Source organism: Cydia splendana, chromosome 2 (assembly GCF_910591565.1).
Source record: "Cydia splendana chromosome 2, ilCydSple1.2, whole genome shotgun sequence".
Lineage (NCBI taxonomy): Eukaryota > Metazoa > Arthropoda > Insecta > Lepidoptera > Tortricidae > Cydia > Cydia splendana.
The window spans coordinates 12243727-12261875 of NC_085961.1; the positions used below are offsets into that span (position 1 = coordinate 12243727).

At 38.7% G+C, this 18149-nt stretch overlaps 1 protein-coding gene across 1 annotated transcript in view; it reads right to left on the bottom strand.

The window, feature by feature from the left end:
• Positions 1 to 18149, bottom strand: part of LOC134803971 (uncharacterized) — a 460442-nt gene that overhangs the window by 336348 nt on the left and 105945 nt on the right. The window lies entirely within an intron of this gene.

Consider the following 18149-nt stretch of genomic DNA (forward strand, 5'->3'; position numbering starts at 1 on the left):
CATAGACTGTCCCTTGGTTTTTTTTTTATTTTACATTGTGAGTTGTCACGCTCAACAATGACAACTACCCACTCTTTTAAAGAAGAAGTTGCATCTACCCGACATTATTTTTCTAAAGTACCCTACGTATAAAAATGGGACTGTACGAAATAAATAAGGAGGCAAACGACGAATCATCTAAAGAAGGTAGTAACAATACAACTTGAAGACAAAGTAGCAACAGAAGTATCCACAGTGACACCAATGCAGTTGATGTATGCTATTCGGACCAGCTTCACTCCAGGGGGAGGGTTCCGTCGAACCCCCTGTCAGACAGTAACTGTAAGATAGTGCCAACTTGGCGAAACTGAAGGAGACATCGATCTACACAAGTCCTGTCCTTTGGTACTCTCTCTTCAGACATACGTGTGCCAGAGGGAGACACTATAGCAATGCAGATCCTGGTACTCTCACGGGACGTCATCGAGTAGGTACCAGAGGGAGAGAATGTAACAATACTGATCCTGGTACTCTCACGGGACGTTACCGAGTACCAGAGGGGGAGAATGTAACAATACTAATTCTCACGACGCGCGGGCTCGAACACTTTCTCGCTCGCACAGTACTGCGTCACACCAGCCAGCCACCGAGGAGCACCGAGCGCGCACGACGATCGCCGACCGGACGGAATAAAAGCCGCAGTCCGCGCCGCATCAGATCACTTAGCTAGCGACTGCCTTAGCGATAGGTACACCTCTGTCCTTTGGCGAGTCTCAATGGGTCGGGAGTTCGATAGCCACTTGCAGTCTTCTCCCTGACCTCCCTAGGTTTAGCTAGTGCCTTGGCGATAGGTTCCCGACTGTCCCTTGGCAATTTGCATCGGTAGCAGGCGTGCTCAACCTTGCCGTCTGTTATTCGATATTAAGTAGATAGGAAGTAACCAGTTTTGTATGAACCCATAAACTCTGGCGATTACTCAATTTAAGGGCAGGGCGTACAAATACCATGCAAAACGATTTATATCCATAAATCAAAAAAGCCTGTCCAATCAAAAGAGACCTCAAGAAAAATTTAAGATATTTTTAACTAGTAGGTATTATACCAGCGAGTAATAAATCCGAGTCCAGCGAGCAATTTTTCCTTTTGATAAATGAACTGTTCTATTCGTACGATAAGGTTTTCCGAGGGTAACAGTGCGGTTTGATAAGAACTTAAATAACCGGGGCCGAATTCTAGCTCTATATTCCTATTATCGTCTTTTTGGCACAGTGGCAAAATAAAAACGCCGAATATATACATTTAAAATTTAGTTAGATTCCTTTTAGAAAGTTCATGCTACCTACATTGATAATTAAATATTTTGTAAGTAATATGTAATAGTAAATATTGCATATACATATTTTAACATGAAAACGTGTTTTAACTTAAAATATGCAACAAAATTTCAGCTTGCTCGCGCGTGAATCGAGATTTTACTAGAAACCCGCATTTCACGCGCAAGCAAATAACTCGCACCAGTGCTGTTGAACTAGAAATACCTATATCGGGTGGAACAGAACGAAGGACTTTTACGCAAACGGGGAATTGTTTAGGCTACATACTTTATTTTTCACTTATTAATCACGTTAATATTTCTAACCGTTTTAGAGATACAGTTTGTTAAACATTAGTGCATAAATCTGTAAGTTACAACCCTAGAAAGTAGATCCTATTGTATGACATGACATGTGTCAATTTAAAATGTAAATATCTTTTCTCAAAAATGGACGGCAAAGTCGACTTTGCCGTTTAAAAAATAGGTCGCGAAGCGCGTAGTTTATGGTCAGTCAAAAATTAAAAAGTTAAAAACATTGCAGTCTCGATTTTGGGACTGCAATGTTGCATACAAATTCCATTATTTGTCGAGTTCCAAACTTTTTAAAAGTTGAAATGGCCATATCAAATGAAGGCACAGGCCCATTAAACAGCCAAATAGATGATTAGTACCGCGACTATTTAGCTGTCTCAAATAGGTTGGCGTATTTTGGGCAGAAAAATACACTTCTATTTTTTTATTAAAAAAATAAAAAGGCGGCAAAGCTAATTTTTTCAATTGTTTCTACTTTTTTCTGTGAAAATATATACGTAAGAACGTTGCTTTTGTAAAATATTTCTATGATATTTATATTTTTTGCACCATTTTTGAGAAAAGCACTATATATGACTCGGCTGGAAGGCTACTTGCTGGCTTCGGATTCAATTAAACGGACTCCCAAGGTCGTCCGTTTAAAACGAATCCTCAGCCTGCAAGTAGCTACTTCCGAGCCTCGACAATAATGTACTATTGTAGGGTTATCACTGATATAAAAATATTTCATTTTAGTGATTTTGTTTTACTTGTTACTTCAGCTTTACGATTATAATAACTCGATTGTAGATCACTTAGATAACATCCTTATTACATAGGGGCTATTCATAAATTACGTCATTTCAAATTAGGGGGGGGGGGCGTCTGGACATCGGATGACGGTAGCATGACGTAGGAGGAATCGGGGTCATTCGAAGCATGATTTTTGGATGATTTTAGGGGGGGGGGGGTCCAAAATCGTCAAAAATCGATGACGTAATTTATGGACAGCCCCATATCTGTATTACCAGTACTTTATTAGGTATCTGTGGTCCCTATATACTTCAAGTATCTCGCAAACGTACATTACGCAAACATGCAACTGACACGCGAGATTGACTTGCATCGTGACTTCCGCCAAGATCATTATGCGACTACTAGTTGAGTGTGCTCAGAGCATAAAAAGGTCTACCACGGCGTTGCATGAACAAGAGATTTCCTTTAGCAGGATTGGTCCTTAGGACCCAAGGATGGATTTAAGAAGTGGAGCCACCCAGATTTTTGATGCAGGTGGGGGGTGGGGGGTTTTAAGCGTCGGCGACGTCTGATGTTAATAATTGTTTAAGTTTAGGTTCTATGTCAAGTTTAGTATCATTTTCAAGTAAATCAAAGATGTAGACATAGATTTCATCTAAATCGGTTCAGCCGTTATTGATTCCCCATACCATCTTACACCTTCCTTTTCACTTTTAAGAGATTTTTTTAATAAAAACTATCCTATGTTCTTCCCCGGGACTCAAAATATCTCTATACCAAATTTTATCTAAATCGGTTCAGCGGTTATTGAATCCCCATACAAATTTCCACCTCCCTTTTCACACCCTTTAAAGGATGAATTTTGAGATTTAAAGTAGGCTATGTTATTCCCTGGAACTCAAACTACCGCTAAACCAATTTAGTTAAAATTTGGTACATTTTAACTAAATTGGTTTAGCGGTTTAAGCGAGAAGAGGAATTTAAAAAAAATTACATCAAAAATCTCGGGTGGCTCCACTTCTTAAATCCATCCTTGCGTCCTAAGGACCAATCCTGCCAAAGGAAATCTCTTGTTCACGCAACGCCATATTTTAGGCCCAGCACCATCAGCTATACCGTGGATTATTTAATATAACGTCAGGAACATTGTGTTTTTGAAGTGAAAACTTCTTTAGCGGCGCTGTGTACTTTTTGAGGTGGGGAAAAAATGTTAAACTCGAGACAGCGTAAGGCGTAAGGCGTAACCCTCTCTTTCTACCGCGCGGCGAAAATGTATGCCTGAGCCTGCTGTTTCGTTTAGGCGGCGCAGGGCGCTTGCGTGACGTCACGCGTGACGGACAATGTCATTGTGTTTGATTTAAATGCCATCTAGTGAGTTTCCCTCAAACTGGTATTAATATAACTGTAGTAGTCACAGTGATGTGCTTAGGGATTTCAAGTAATGCGACCAAATTACGCTAGATGGCGTTAACCTCAATTACACATAGAGATGCAGACATTTTGCATTAGATGGCTTAGATGGCTGTTATTAATATTTTGAGTTACAATGTCGTTGAGTTTTCACTTCTGCCGGCACTCCCGGAGTGCAACCCGTTGTTTTTTTTTATTTAATGACATGAATAAATATTACTTACTGTAAAATTATAACGACTGAATATATGTAAACTTATAGTAAATACACAATAAAAGTCAAATTCATAATTACACGTTTCTTGGTTCAAGACACGCCTTTTATCTTTCTCTCTGTGGGTGTAAAACTGTGGTTTTATTTCTACGTGGAGCTCAGGCTCTTTCGTAACCAAACCATCATAAATCTAAGCACGTAATGAATACCTACCAACTTTCAATGGCTAGGCGAAGGGCGGCCAATCTCCGCGGGCTAATTTGTGTGGTCATTACGAAGTTTTTGGGGTAATATAGGAGATGAATAACTTCTTAAATAAGGTTAGGTATTAAACCTATATGCGTTAAATACCCAACCTTATTTAAGAAGTTTTTTTTTCAAGGCTTGGCGGTGAAATTTATCCAGTTAAGGCATGTTTGCACAACAGTCTTACTTTGAAATTTTGTCATCTAATTGCCGTACTAAAGACAATCTCAAAGTAATGGAACGCTATTAGTATATGTAAGTTATTTGTATCACTAATTTTGGAGATTTTCTTCACCCCTTCGTCTCCAACCTGCTAGTAATATTTCGTTAACAACAGTGATCAGTCAAATATACCGGGCGTAATACACGAGCAAATAATTAAAACATAGATTGTACTCCTCAAACGGTGACACTTTTGTTCAACAACTTTTAAAAATTATGAAGTATTTAGACTCCCTATTTTTCATATATTTTCTTTTCCCTCTCCCTATATTTCAAATAAATATTATCTTCAATGGACGCCATCGCCACGCCATATCATTGTGATTGACGTTGCTTGTCACGCCTTAAACATAACATAAAAACTTTTACAAAAAAAAGAAAACCGACTTCAAAAAGGATGAAATAAAATATTATCCGTTTTTAAGTATATGCGTTACCCACTGATGTTTGAAGTCGGTGCCAAGCCAAATTTGAAGCATACCATGATTTTAGGGTGACTCGATAAGAATGTACGTGTAAGAATGTATGTGTGTATGTACGTTGGATTACCTACCTTACACCACACGACAGCAATGATCATACTTTCTGTAGATACCTAAGAACACACCGTCAAGCCACCTTGGCGCAGTCCGTACCATGTTTGTCGGTACTAGTATAAAATCAATGCGATTGCCGATATGTTTTTTAAAGAGCAATTTTTTACAAATTTTCGAACTGTCCATAGTACTCTGGTGTGGGATTGGGACTGAGTTATTTCCCGCCTCTTATCCAGAAAACTTGATTTCAAAATATAAAACAATCCAAGGACCATCTACAGGGCTTTAACTTTTTACCTGCATGGCAAATTTCACCAGTTTACATGGCAGTTGTTTAGCCGAAAAGGTGACAAAGAGACAGACAGAATTACTTTCACCATTATAATATTAGTAAAGTTGTAATGTGAATTATAGACATAAACCTGATTATTTTTGACCGGTATTGTTACTATTTGTCGTGGCACCGACTTCAAATATATCAGTTGGTAACGCATATACTTAAAAACGGATAATATTTTATTTCATCCTTTTTGAAGTCGGTTTTCTTTTTTTTTTGTAAAAGTTTTTATTTTTCAATTTTTAGTTTTAAGGCATTGTTAAAAGCTTATGAGTGACGTGTGACGCATGAATGAAAAGCATAATAATGCGTATCACTAAATTCGAAATTATTCCTGTCACTACACAAACACAAAATCCATCCTCCGCCCCGCCACTGACCCAATGCCTTAACCCCCCAATCCCTCAACCCCCCGATCACTCAACCTCACAGCACATCAACCCCTGATCACGGAACCCCTCGACCCTGAACCACCAACCTTTCAACCGCCATTTCCCGACTCCTCAGTAGCCTTACCATAAGTCTTACACTGACATATTCGCTAGCGTGTGCGTAGTCTTACTTTCTATGCGTCGTGCTGGCATCTTATTAGTGCGAACGAGATAGTTACGAAGACGTTAGCGAATATGTAGTACTGTCAAACTCTTGGTAGGGCTACAGTTGTACTTCATCAAATTGGTGATTTTCGGGGGGAAATGCTTAAGTTACTATAGAAAACAACGATGTCGCCATACTCGTGCCTTTAAAAATTGAGGAGTTCCCTCATTTCCTTATGAATTCCGTCATTTAGAACCAACAATGTTATGGGAACACCTTAGAGGTAACTTCGTTCAAACGAAAAAAGAATTACTCAAATCGGACCACGGGTTTCGGAGTAATCTACATTTATAAAATCATCATTATTATCATCAACAATCATCATCATCAGGTCCACTCTATCAAATTAGTGATTTTCAAGAGGGAATGCTTGATTTGTTTAAGACAATACCCAAATTACCATACATGTGCCTTTAACAATTGAGGAGTTCCCACAATTCTTCATGGATTCCATCATCAGAACAGCACCAGATTAATGTGGGACCACCTTGGAAGTACCTTCTTTCGAACAAAAAAAGAATTGCTCAAATCGGACCACGGGTCTCGGAGTAATCGCTGAACGTCCTACGTTTTAAGAAATCGTCATGATTATCATCAAAACAATCATCATCATCAGGTCCACTTCATCAAATTGGTGCTTTTCGAGAGAAAATGCTCGAGTTGCTTAAGAAAACACCCAAATCACCATACATGTGCTTTGAAAAATTGAGGAGTTCCCTCAATTCCTCATGGATCCCATCATCAGAACAGCACCAGATAAATGTGGGACCACCTTGGAAGTACCTTCTTTCGAACAAAAAAATAATTACTCAAATCGACCCACGGGTCTCGGAGTAATCGGTGAACATACATAAAAAAAAAAAAAAAAAAAAAAAACAATAGCCACAACCGAATACAGAACCTCCTCCTTCTATGAAATTGAAGTCGGTTAAAAATTCGCAATACATTGCGTCTTAGAATAAACTTTAAAGTGTATTAAAAATCAAACCACAAGTTATTTTTAAAAATCGCTGAACAAATGTTGGTCAGTATGAGAAGTACAGCCTACGGTTTAATTTTTTGCTCATGTTACAGGCCACACCGGGTATGTAGATTATATTGTAAATAAAATTACTTATGGGAAAAACTTACGTATGGGAAAAAGTGATAGAGAGACGCCTGAGAGATGAGAGTGATATAACACAAAACCAGTTCGGGTTTATGCCGGGGAGAGGTACAACAGACGCCATTTTTGCACTTCGCCATCTGTCACATCTGTGCGAAAAATACAGACATGCCAAAAAGAACCTGCATATGGTGTTTGTTGACCTCGAAAAAGCATACGACCGAGTACCCCGAGAGGTTTTGTGGTGGCTCTGAAAGAGAAATGCGTGCCTGGGAAGTATGTAGAGCTAATCCGGTCAATGTACAACCGATGTTGTACACGCGTCCGGTCAGCTGCTGGCACCACCGACAAGTTCAGTGTCACGGTAGGCTTGCACCAGGGATCGGCTTTAAGCCCTTACCTCTTCCTGCTTGTTATGGACGCTCTGTCGTCGGACATACAGGAGGAGGCACCCTGGTGTATGCTGTTTGCCGATGACATTGTGCTTGTTGGTGAAAACGAACTCGAGGTGCAGAGCAGACTTGAGAAATGGCGGCAAAAATTGGAGAATGTTGGCCTGAAGATCAGCAGATCTAAAACAGAACACATGTTCTGCGATTTTGGCGGTCTCTCCAGTTTTGCTGCCATAGAACTCGACGGCGTTACATTGCCGGTCTGCTCCGACTTTAAGTACCTCGGTTCGCTCGTACAGTGCGATGGCGATATTGACCGTGACGTGAAAAACCGGATTAGCACAGGATGGATGAAATGGCGACAGGTCATGGGAACCATTTGCGACGCCCGAATGCCTCTTCGGTTGAAGGGTAAAATTTATAAATCAGTCATAAGACCTGTCGTCATGTATGGATCAGAGTGTTGGGCCCTAAAGGTGACGGATGAAAAGAGATTGCATGTAGCGGAGATGCGAATGTTAAGATGGATGTGTGGCGTGACGAGAATGGATAGGATAAGGAATGAGTATATAAGAGGAAGCCTGAAAGTTGCACCCATAACAGAAAAAGTAAGGGCAAATCGCCTAGCATGGTACGGGCATGTGATGCGGAGGGATGAAAGTCATGTGACGAGAAAGGTATTACGAATGAATGTGGAGGGAAGTACGAGGAAAGGAAAACCGAGGAAAAGGTGGATGGACTGTGTGAGAGATGATATGAAACGAACGCAAGTGAATGATGAAACGACGGGCGACAGAGAGGTGTGGAAGAGAAAGACATGCTGCGCCGACCCCAAGTGAATGGGACAAGGGCAAGAGAATGATGATGTAAATAAAATTACTTACAAGCAACCTTTGCCTAATTTTTTATGTGCCTAATAGTATGTATAAGAATTATACCTATCTAATGTCAATTCGTTGCACAACGGGCTATTCGAGGCTAAAGTAGAGAGTAATCGCATTGATGTATCATGTCCTACGCTACCTATTATTACGTTTCAACGTGAACTATTGCAAACGTTACGGTAAAAGCTTTTCTCATCCGCCCCTAATATTTTTCTTCCGTTTCAGGTATAAACATACAACATCAGTTCACAGATATGCGACACCAGCCCGGTATGTGTTTTAGCTGCCAATTTATTATTCAATGGGATATCATAAATCTACCTAAAATAAACAATTTTTATCTTATTATTTTATTTTATTTTCATCAATATAGTGCTAAATAACTTTTAAACAATATATATTTTTGGTTTGTTCCTTTTGGTCCCCGTCTTATAAAATCGAGTAAATACAATTCAACAAAAGAAATCACGAATAATTTATTTTAACAATTTACTTACATCATGTTTGATAAAAAGAAATATTCAATGCGGGATTAGTAAAATTAAAATTACCAACTGTTCCAGGCGGGGATTACTTTCCCATTTTGTTTCACCACTTTTCTTTTTTATTTTCTGAACTAGAGCAGAAACGTAACACTTTCTGCGCACTTTTTCGAACAACAGCGACCCACTTTCAGAGCATGAGATATGAAAATACCTGAATATCACTTACAATAGTTATGTATGTAAACTAGGCAGTATTTTATATTTGCTTGCGCAAAAAGAATGTTTGTCTCGATAAATTGATATCTCGGTACATAACTTTAAGGGTTCACATTAGTAGTGTAACTTGGGTTGCCAGACGGTCGGGATTTGGCGGGATTCTCCCGATTTTTAGCATGTGTTCCCGATTCCCGACAAAGGGAAAACTGTCCCGAAAACTGCTTCACATTATAAAACAATAATTGTAAGTTCCGAACTGTCACTTTTTGCCGCACATTTTTTTTGTTTGTTCATTATCTCAAAGAATTTAAGTATACTATTTTTATATAAAAACCTCTATGGGCTGATGGGCAGAGCAGCTGACGTAGTGCCAATAATGTAAAATATCGTTGTTTTTAATACAATTACTTTAATTTGAATGTTTTTTTTTCCCGACTTAAGTCCCAAAATCCCGAAAAATAGATATTATTTCCCGATAATAGCGCCTTTCGATCTGGCAACCCTAACTGTGTAACATATAACATCGTTTTACCTACGCCAAACCCTTTTCCCTTTATAGCACAGTTGAGCCGTTCTTGAATATGTCCAATAAAATGTCACTTGGCATTTATAGATCCCGCTTCCCATACGTTTTTATTGGGGACAAGGCACTTTTCTCTGAATTTTTCCGATGTCATAAACGAGGAATTGGTCAATTGAGACTCACGTTTTTGGTAGGATTCCGTGACTGTAAGATGTATATATTAGTATATACTTATTAGATATCGTCACATATATGTACCTGTATTCTAATTGGACAAGTAACTATAGGTACATGAAAACATTATAATGCAACCTTCAGTTTTCTCTGCAGCTGGCTGTACTTGATAATTTCTAATAGAACCCGTTCAAGGTCGATTATATTTATAACAGACGGATAACTGCGGCACCCTACACTGAGCACGGCCCAACATGCTCTTGGTCAGTTTTTTATTATTTTAACCAGGTGCCTACATTAAACATTCGACGGCAAAAACATTTCTACATGCAAATATTCCATAAATTCCATTTAGCACGCATTTTTTACACGACTGCCCAAAAAAAAGAGTGTATTGTTTTTAGCGTTCATGTTTGTATGTATATATGTGAGTTTCTTTTTAATCATATTCACTTACAGTAGTACTAACTAATGGTGGTGTTATAGTGTCATGATTAAGATCATCGTGATCCAGGAGCAGAAGATATGTATTGCCAGTCTGTGTAAATGTTATTGCAAATAGTAAGTAGGAACAGAACGGAACATAGTATTTCTATTAAAATGTTTCCAAGACTTTCCAGAATGGTTTACGAGCACTCCTCCCGGCTCTAGCGGTTTAACGGCGTCGGTGGATCGCCGTATGAATAAAATAAAAGGATTTACACGAGCCTTGGAAAACGTAGGGAAACTAGCGCGCCTGGCTCACCGACCGTGTTTTACCGACACTGTTTTCGTTTGTTCTGTCCGAGTTGAAGCATTAAGGTGTGATCTGAATTTACGATTGGTGGCCGACGGTGCAAAGGACTAAGAAATAAACCTAACGAAGCAACAGAGAATTGATACTTACCTATTGTTACTGGCTCACATTCCTGCCTCATACAGTAAAAACCTACCTGTATTATACAAAACGTACGTACCGGCAGGCACCGTGTGCTCTCTGTCGTTACGGTTCCTAATGAGATCCGTGTCGACTTCAAATAACATAATCTTGGAAGAATATTACTTTACACTTACACTAATTGCAACGAAATACATCCGAGATTGCTTTAAAGCACCGCTCTGTACCATTTTTTGGGTCTTCATTAAATACATGTATGTTTTTTATCTCTATATCTACCGGTTAAACACACACACCTACTCGGTGTGATGGCACTTAGCCTGGTTTAATACTTAAATTTAAGAAATGTCGCAAAGTTCAGGACACATTATTACCATAATCGACGGTGGAAAGGAGAAACCCCTTAAGCGACATTTTGAATGTAATTGAGTTATATATACCGTTGGAGTCAGCTTTTTTTTCTGCGTATTTTAAGCCGGGTTACGTAGCGATCTGATGACTTTGATGTCGGTTAAGTTAGGTTATTAATAGTGGACACATTTAAAAACCCCCCCTTTATGCGAGACATAATTTGATTTAAATTTGAAATACGTCACTTAAACTACACACAAATTTATACTTGATCGCTTAAAGTGATTTTAAATATTGCTTGAATTTGTAGTGATGGCGTTAAAGTGTTTATTACAAATACTGAATATATAAGGTTAGGCGCTTAATCGTGTCTTTTGGTATTATGAACAACAAATGCTGTCGGTTAATTGGTTGTCACAAAATTTATGACAGAATTTGCTCCTTTAAGCGACACGTTGAATTTTAGCATTTATGTCGCTTAATGTATTTGTTAATACTTGCTTTAGTCGTTTAAGTGAAAGATCTAAAAGGTATCCTGGGGCTTAAATTATCGGTTTTACCTGTCAATCGTCGCATCAGTGTACCAATTTTAGTGTAATATACCTGTAAATGGCGGTTTTATGAACACGAAGTAAACAGTCGGTCGCTTCAGTCGGCAGCGAACATCGCGGGGAGGCGGTTGTCTCGCTGTTTGCCGTCACAGACAGCTAGATATGTACGATATTTTGTGAGTTTGTTGTTAATTTATAAGTGTTTATTTATTATAATTAATATTATGTATTTAAGAAGTAACATACCCATTTGTGTAGGTAGTAGGTATTCATTAAGATGTGTAATAATCACACATTACAATTACACATTATCGTTTTTTTTTTTGTTTTTTTTACTTATTCATGTTTACCCCGTACATTCCTGTTTTTTCCGGTTTTAGGTTACAAGGTACTCGTTTAAGATGACATAATTATCAATAATTGTGTTTATATTGGATTTAAAATATACATAATAATTAATTATATTAGTTGCATAGGTAACACAATTCTGGACCACAAAATCTCTTTAATAATAATGAGATAACGTTGTCCTCACTATAGTTGCTTAAAGTAATATTCCAGTAATACGTATGATATAAAAGGTCGTTTCATTGTTTTTTTCTAGTATCTGCCTAAAAATTGTAATGTCGCTTAAAGGGTTTCTCTGGTTTTATCTTAAGTTCACTTTAAATTAAACGACATTTATATCAGAAGATTCTATGATTTTTTCAGTAACGTTACTACTAATGATTAGGTATTACAATTTAATAAAATACGTTCATAGAACTGAAGTCTTTAAAACAACTAGAAAAAAAGTTACGATTTTTTTTTTGAAAATGTATACTTTTAAACGCTCTCCTGTAAAGTTAGCAAAATGTCGCTTAAGGGGTTTCTCCTTTCCATCGTCGATATGAAACATTATTATCCTGCTGGTGACACTTTTAGATTTGTAGAAACAGTTGCTAAATTAAATAAATAATAAACCCAGCACTAAGCATAGCGGCCGGCGTTAATATAAGAGCTATGAGGCAATCCAGTTTTTTTTTTATTTTATTTTTTCAAACCAAAGTGAAAATAGTGTTTGTTTTAATACAAGGGGGCAACACTGTTGTTTAACCCCTTCTGCCAATGCTACCCAAGCAAGCGAAAGATTCCAAAATTGAATCACGAGCGTAGAGTGGTTCGAAAATCTTGAGCGTAGTGAGAGTTTTAAGGCACAAGGGCTAAACAAGCTTTGCTCTTGAGTGAAACACAAAAATTTTCACCTCACCAATGCGATAAAAATATTGACTATAATCATTACAATTCGAATCCAAATGAACGTTATTAAATATTTAACATTCAAAATCATCACTTAAAAGTCAAATCTACCAGCCAACACCAGGATTAGGAGCAGCAGCAGCAGGAGCAGGAGGGCTCAGCGTCGGATTATGGAGCCTTTACGAGCTGGTGTGGTGAAAAATATTTTGTAATAACCAGCAGTGACTATTGCTAAATCTGGTGGCGATGGCGCCCAAGCTCGCTCCTATTGCTTAAACGTGGGCAAATCAGCCGCTCAGATTAACCATTATGTTTAAACCCCAGTAAACTACTCGTAGCTGACAGCGGACGTAGTTTTAACGGAGGTATACTGTATTATTATCCTTTTTTAAGTAGAAAATGTTTGAATTTATCCGCGACAAAATGTTTAGCGTGAGCTAGCCGACATTAAGCTCTTCGTGCGTTTCAATAAAAAAAGAGTCTAGAAACCTTATTTATTTTTTTATTTCTCGTTGGTAGCAAACAATTGTATGGCATGTCTGATGCCCAGTTATTACAGTAGCCTATGGACCCTTTGAAAAACTACATATAACTAAAATGCCTATATCATGATCAACTTTCCCTGGCTGTAATAATGGTTGTCTTTATTAGGAATTAGACCTAAACAGTTGTTTACTAAAATAAAATAGAACATTCCCAAATTTAAATATTTTATATACCGTATTGGCGAGTATGTTTGCTTTAGAAATGTCCAGTGTATCATGCGATTGGAATAGCATCTCTTGTTTGCGTTCTGTGCACGGAGTTTACAGCCAATCGCCCTTGCCTGCCGCTTGAATTATTATTGGGCTCTGGACCGAGACTGCCAAAAAAACATGCCAGTAAATCTGTGTAAAATATTAAACACTGAGCGGGTTTATGTCTTTTTCTCCCACTGCAAAAAAAGGAGTAAAAATGTGTGATGTTTTCAAGAGTTAAATTATATTTATACCTATCTATTGCTAATAGACGTTACATACCTACATACTCGTATATACGTAAAATACGAATTATTTAATTCTTTAAAAAAACCTTTAGCCCAAAATATTCGTCAAACTACATACCTATTATACCTAAATTAGTTAAATGACATATTATTATGATCGCTACATGGATTTGTCTTAGACTCTCTGGAGAATAAATTGAGCATACATTTTTCAAAACGAATTAGCATCTAAGGGTGGTATTCCGTCTGTCCAATATCTATGTCCAATGTGTATTGCGTCTTACATTTTACTTTAATGAGAGAGTGAGACGCAATGACATTGGATAAATAAATTGGACAGGTGGAATACCACCCTAAGGGCAACAAAAGAAAATGGAATTTAAAATTGTTAAAGTATATCCTAGAGAAAATAGAACAGTAAAGAATACTAATTAAGATCCCGAGCTGCAGGATTAAAGGAAAACAGACAAGACACAGCACCCCTGGGAACACACGGATCTTCTTTTCTTAGATATTTAGTCCTTCAAAGCAATTTATTGACCCAAAACAAACAACATAATAATAACACCCACTCACCTACCCACGAAGACGAGCCAGTTATTATCAAAAAATATTCCGTAGGTAATACTTTCTTAATAAATAATGACTTTTACCTTTCTAATGAAGCTTCCAATTATAATCCGGGTATTCATTTCGCAGTGTCATCAGTAGGTAAATCCAGTGTTATAATTAATTCTGTGGAGGGAGGATGGTTACTTTAGATTTGAAATCAGAGATTTGAGTTTAGTCCACGCGATCAGCATTTAAAGGAACTGAGTTGTTTTTGTATTAAACGTTTCGTGTTTACCGAAATCTCTCTGATTAAAGCTATTTCGTATTTCAATAGACTTTCATTGTAAAGTTATTTTATTTTTTATCTACCAATCTAAAATCGGTATAGTCACTGATTTAAAGAAAATAGTTAGGTAAGCAAAAAAGATTATCACTAGGTATTCTAAATTATTGTCAAAAATATGATCTTGAAAAATGAGCGTTGAAAATCAGTACAGGCGTATTAGTTACGAACTTCTAGTCCTATTTACTTGGATGATGTCGCGGACGCGTCACAGTTCGGTCAGTACAAAATTTGATTCATTACCAGGATGACCTCGGGACTAACCTAATAAAAAAATTCACATATTTCGTGCCTCACACGACTATCGAGCACATTGGAAATGAATCTACGGAATTCGAAAAAATATTGTCGCTGATCGACGAGAAAGTCTGGATAAGGAAAAAGTTACAAAATAAAACTACAACGTTGAATGATAATTATTTTATTCTTAGACTAACACAAGTATCCTGGACATAACGCATGTGAAATTGTGAACAAACAAATTGCAAAATTTCCACACGCGTATCCAAGTTTGAATAATTGTCGCCGTGGCGCATAACTTATAGGTACATATTTCATTTTTCGATTAATAAGCAGGATATATTAATGTTCAAAGTACAAGAAAATTATTACACGGCAAATCCGTAGTCAACTCGAGAAGTGGTGATCGGCAGCGGCCCATTTGCTGCAAGATATGAAATTTTCTTGACAGCAGTTTGACGCGACGAGAGATGACCATAACAGCGTTTGTCTATGTTGCACCAAACCTGAGTTCCAATAGGTACTACCAGGGTTCAGCATCAGCTATCTTGGGTAATGCTCTACCATGTGCTCATCATGACGAATCGGGTGTCCAAAACAGCGTGTGCCTATGTTGCACCAAACCTGAGTTCCGCTAGGTACAACCAGGGTTCAGCATCAGCTCTATCTTGGGTACTACTGTCCTAAGTGCTCATCAAGACGAGTCGGATGACCAAAACAGCGTGTGCCTATGTTGCAACAAACCTGAGTTCCTTTAGGTACAGCCAGGGTTCAGCATCAGCTCTATCTTGGGTACTACTCTCCTAAGTGCTCATCGAGACGAGTCCGATGACCAAAACAGCGTGTGCTTATGTTGTATTAAACCCGAGCTCCACTAGGTACTGCCAGGGTTCAGCATCAGCTATCTGCTAGTAGCCGCCAGCAACATGCTGAGGTGAGACTAGACATGTGCGCCGCGCCGCCGCGCCGCCGCCGCCGATTTTTCCACGCCGCCGCCGCCGATAAAGTTGACCGGCGTATAATCGGCGTGGAAATTTTTGATACCTATCGTGTCTCACTGCATGTTGCGTAGTGAGTAGATAGTGTCAGAGATATAATTTAAATATCCTTATGCTTTTTCGATTATTTCATTTGCCAGTGAAACAAATTAGCATCATTTTTGTTGTTGCGGTGTTAGCTGTGATGACGATTTAGCGTTAATTTAAAAAAAGATCTAGTTGTTTTATCACAGGACATAATTATTATTGATATTTGATATTTTATCACACAGCTTTTTTATAGAACGCATTTTGTTTTACATTATTATAGTCTCTTGATAGTCTTGATTTTCAATTTAATCAGTGAAATGAAGTCAAGAAATTAGCAGGTTCATATCCTAGGACATAACATGCTATTTTCTTAGAATCTCGGGCCAGCTGTCACCACGATTATAATTGCGTATTTTATGATTTTTCGTGTGACGCTGGTGACACGCATAAGAGTCATAATTTATTTATCACATAATATACTTAGTATCTGGAGCATTGCTTTATATGCGTGTGACAAGTGGACACTGACACAACGAGACAGAGAGCGATTGGAATCATTTGAAATGTGGTGTTGGCGGAGGATGCTAAGGATTAGCTGGACAGAAAGGAAGACGAACGAAGAGGTCCTGAGCATGGCAGGAGAGAAGAGATGCCTGTTTGACACAGAAGCTAACAGATGGGGCAAGATGGTTGGCCACCTGATACGGCACGACAGATTCTTTTTAAACATCCTGGAGGGCAAGATTGAGGGGCAAAGACGCAGAGGAAGGCCCAGGCTCACATATCTCAGTCAAATAAAAGATAGAGTTTCTGTCGTGTCGTACGAGGGAGTTAAAAGACTGGCCCAGCAAAAAGAAGAATGGCGACTACTCCACCAACAAGAGCGTAGCTCTTAAATACTGATGATGATGATACTTAGTAATTTTATGGTGATTATCAGCTTCTTTTACTTCACAATATATATTTCACCAAATATATTTAAATCACCAAGGGTCATCATTAAGCTAACAAAGAAAACAAAGTAAACCTTAATATTTCATAAAACTTTTTTATGAAATGCAATGTATTATCGCATAAAAAGTTTCTCAAGAGACTCTAAATTTTCCGTCAGAGGGCTCGTTTATCAATCAAATTTTTGGGTAGTGGCTCGCAGTATGTAGGTCTGAAGAGACGCTGGTTTTTCCATTCAAGTGCTATGCGACACGGGACATTTCTAAGACAGTGACAGTGACAGACAGTCTTTCTGTTGAGTGAATCAACCTGCCAGAGACGTTTACTTTCGAAAACAAAAACAACGACATCTTTATTCAAATATACATTTCTGATAAACTTCAGTTCAGACAAATGTATTAAGTTTGTAGTTCATCGTTAGTTCGTAAACAAATCTTAAATAGGTGAGGCAACAGCGGCTGGGAAAAGTCAATATAGTTTTTTTTAACTTACGACTTAACTTATAAAGAAATCTTTTTGTGTTTAATTTGTATAACGCTTATAAAGTTATTATACTGCCTAAAATGTGGCGTTTTAAAGTGTCTTTTTTATGTTAATATTTAAACATACCATTGTTAACCGTTAGGTTGGTAAGAAATGGTTGCCAAGTGAAATTATGGGATATAATTTTCGGCAATAATTGAGAAATCACTCATAATATGTTTTAGATAGCCTAGTAAATACTCAGAAGGCTTTAATGTAGAGTTTCTACAGCCACGTCCTTATGCAGTATCAAAAATTATGCCACGCCGATTGCAGGCCGATCACGCCGCCGCCGCCGATCAAAAAATCATCGGACGCCGCCGCCGATGATTCTGCCATCGGCGCACATGTCTAGGTGAGACCATTTCGTGGCACTTTTTCTTTTTTATGTTTCTCTGTATAAGTTTTTATTTTCTCCCTCTCCCTCTCCCTCTCCCTCTCCCTCTCCCTCTCCCTCTCCCTCTCCCTCTCCCTCTCCCTCTCCCTCTCCCTCTCCCTCTCCCTCTCCCTCTCCCTCTCCCTCTCCCTCTCCCTCTCCCTCTCCCTCTCCCTCTCCCTCTCCCTCTCCCTCTCCCTCTCCCTCTCCCTCTCCCTCTCCCTCTCCCTCTCCCTCTCCCTCTCCCTCTCCCTCTCCCTCTCCCTCTCCCTCTCCCTCTCCCTCTCCCTCTCCCTCTCCCTCTCCCTCTCCCTCTCCCTCTCCCTCTCCCTCTCCCTCTCCCTCTCCCTCTCCCTCTCCCTCTCCCTCTCCCTCTCCCTCTCCCTCTCCCTCTCCCTCTCCCTCTCCCTCTCCCTCTCCCTCTCCCTCTCCCTCTCCCTCTCCCTCTCCCT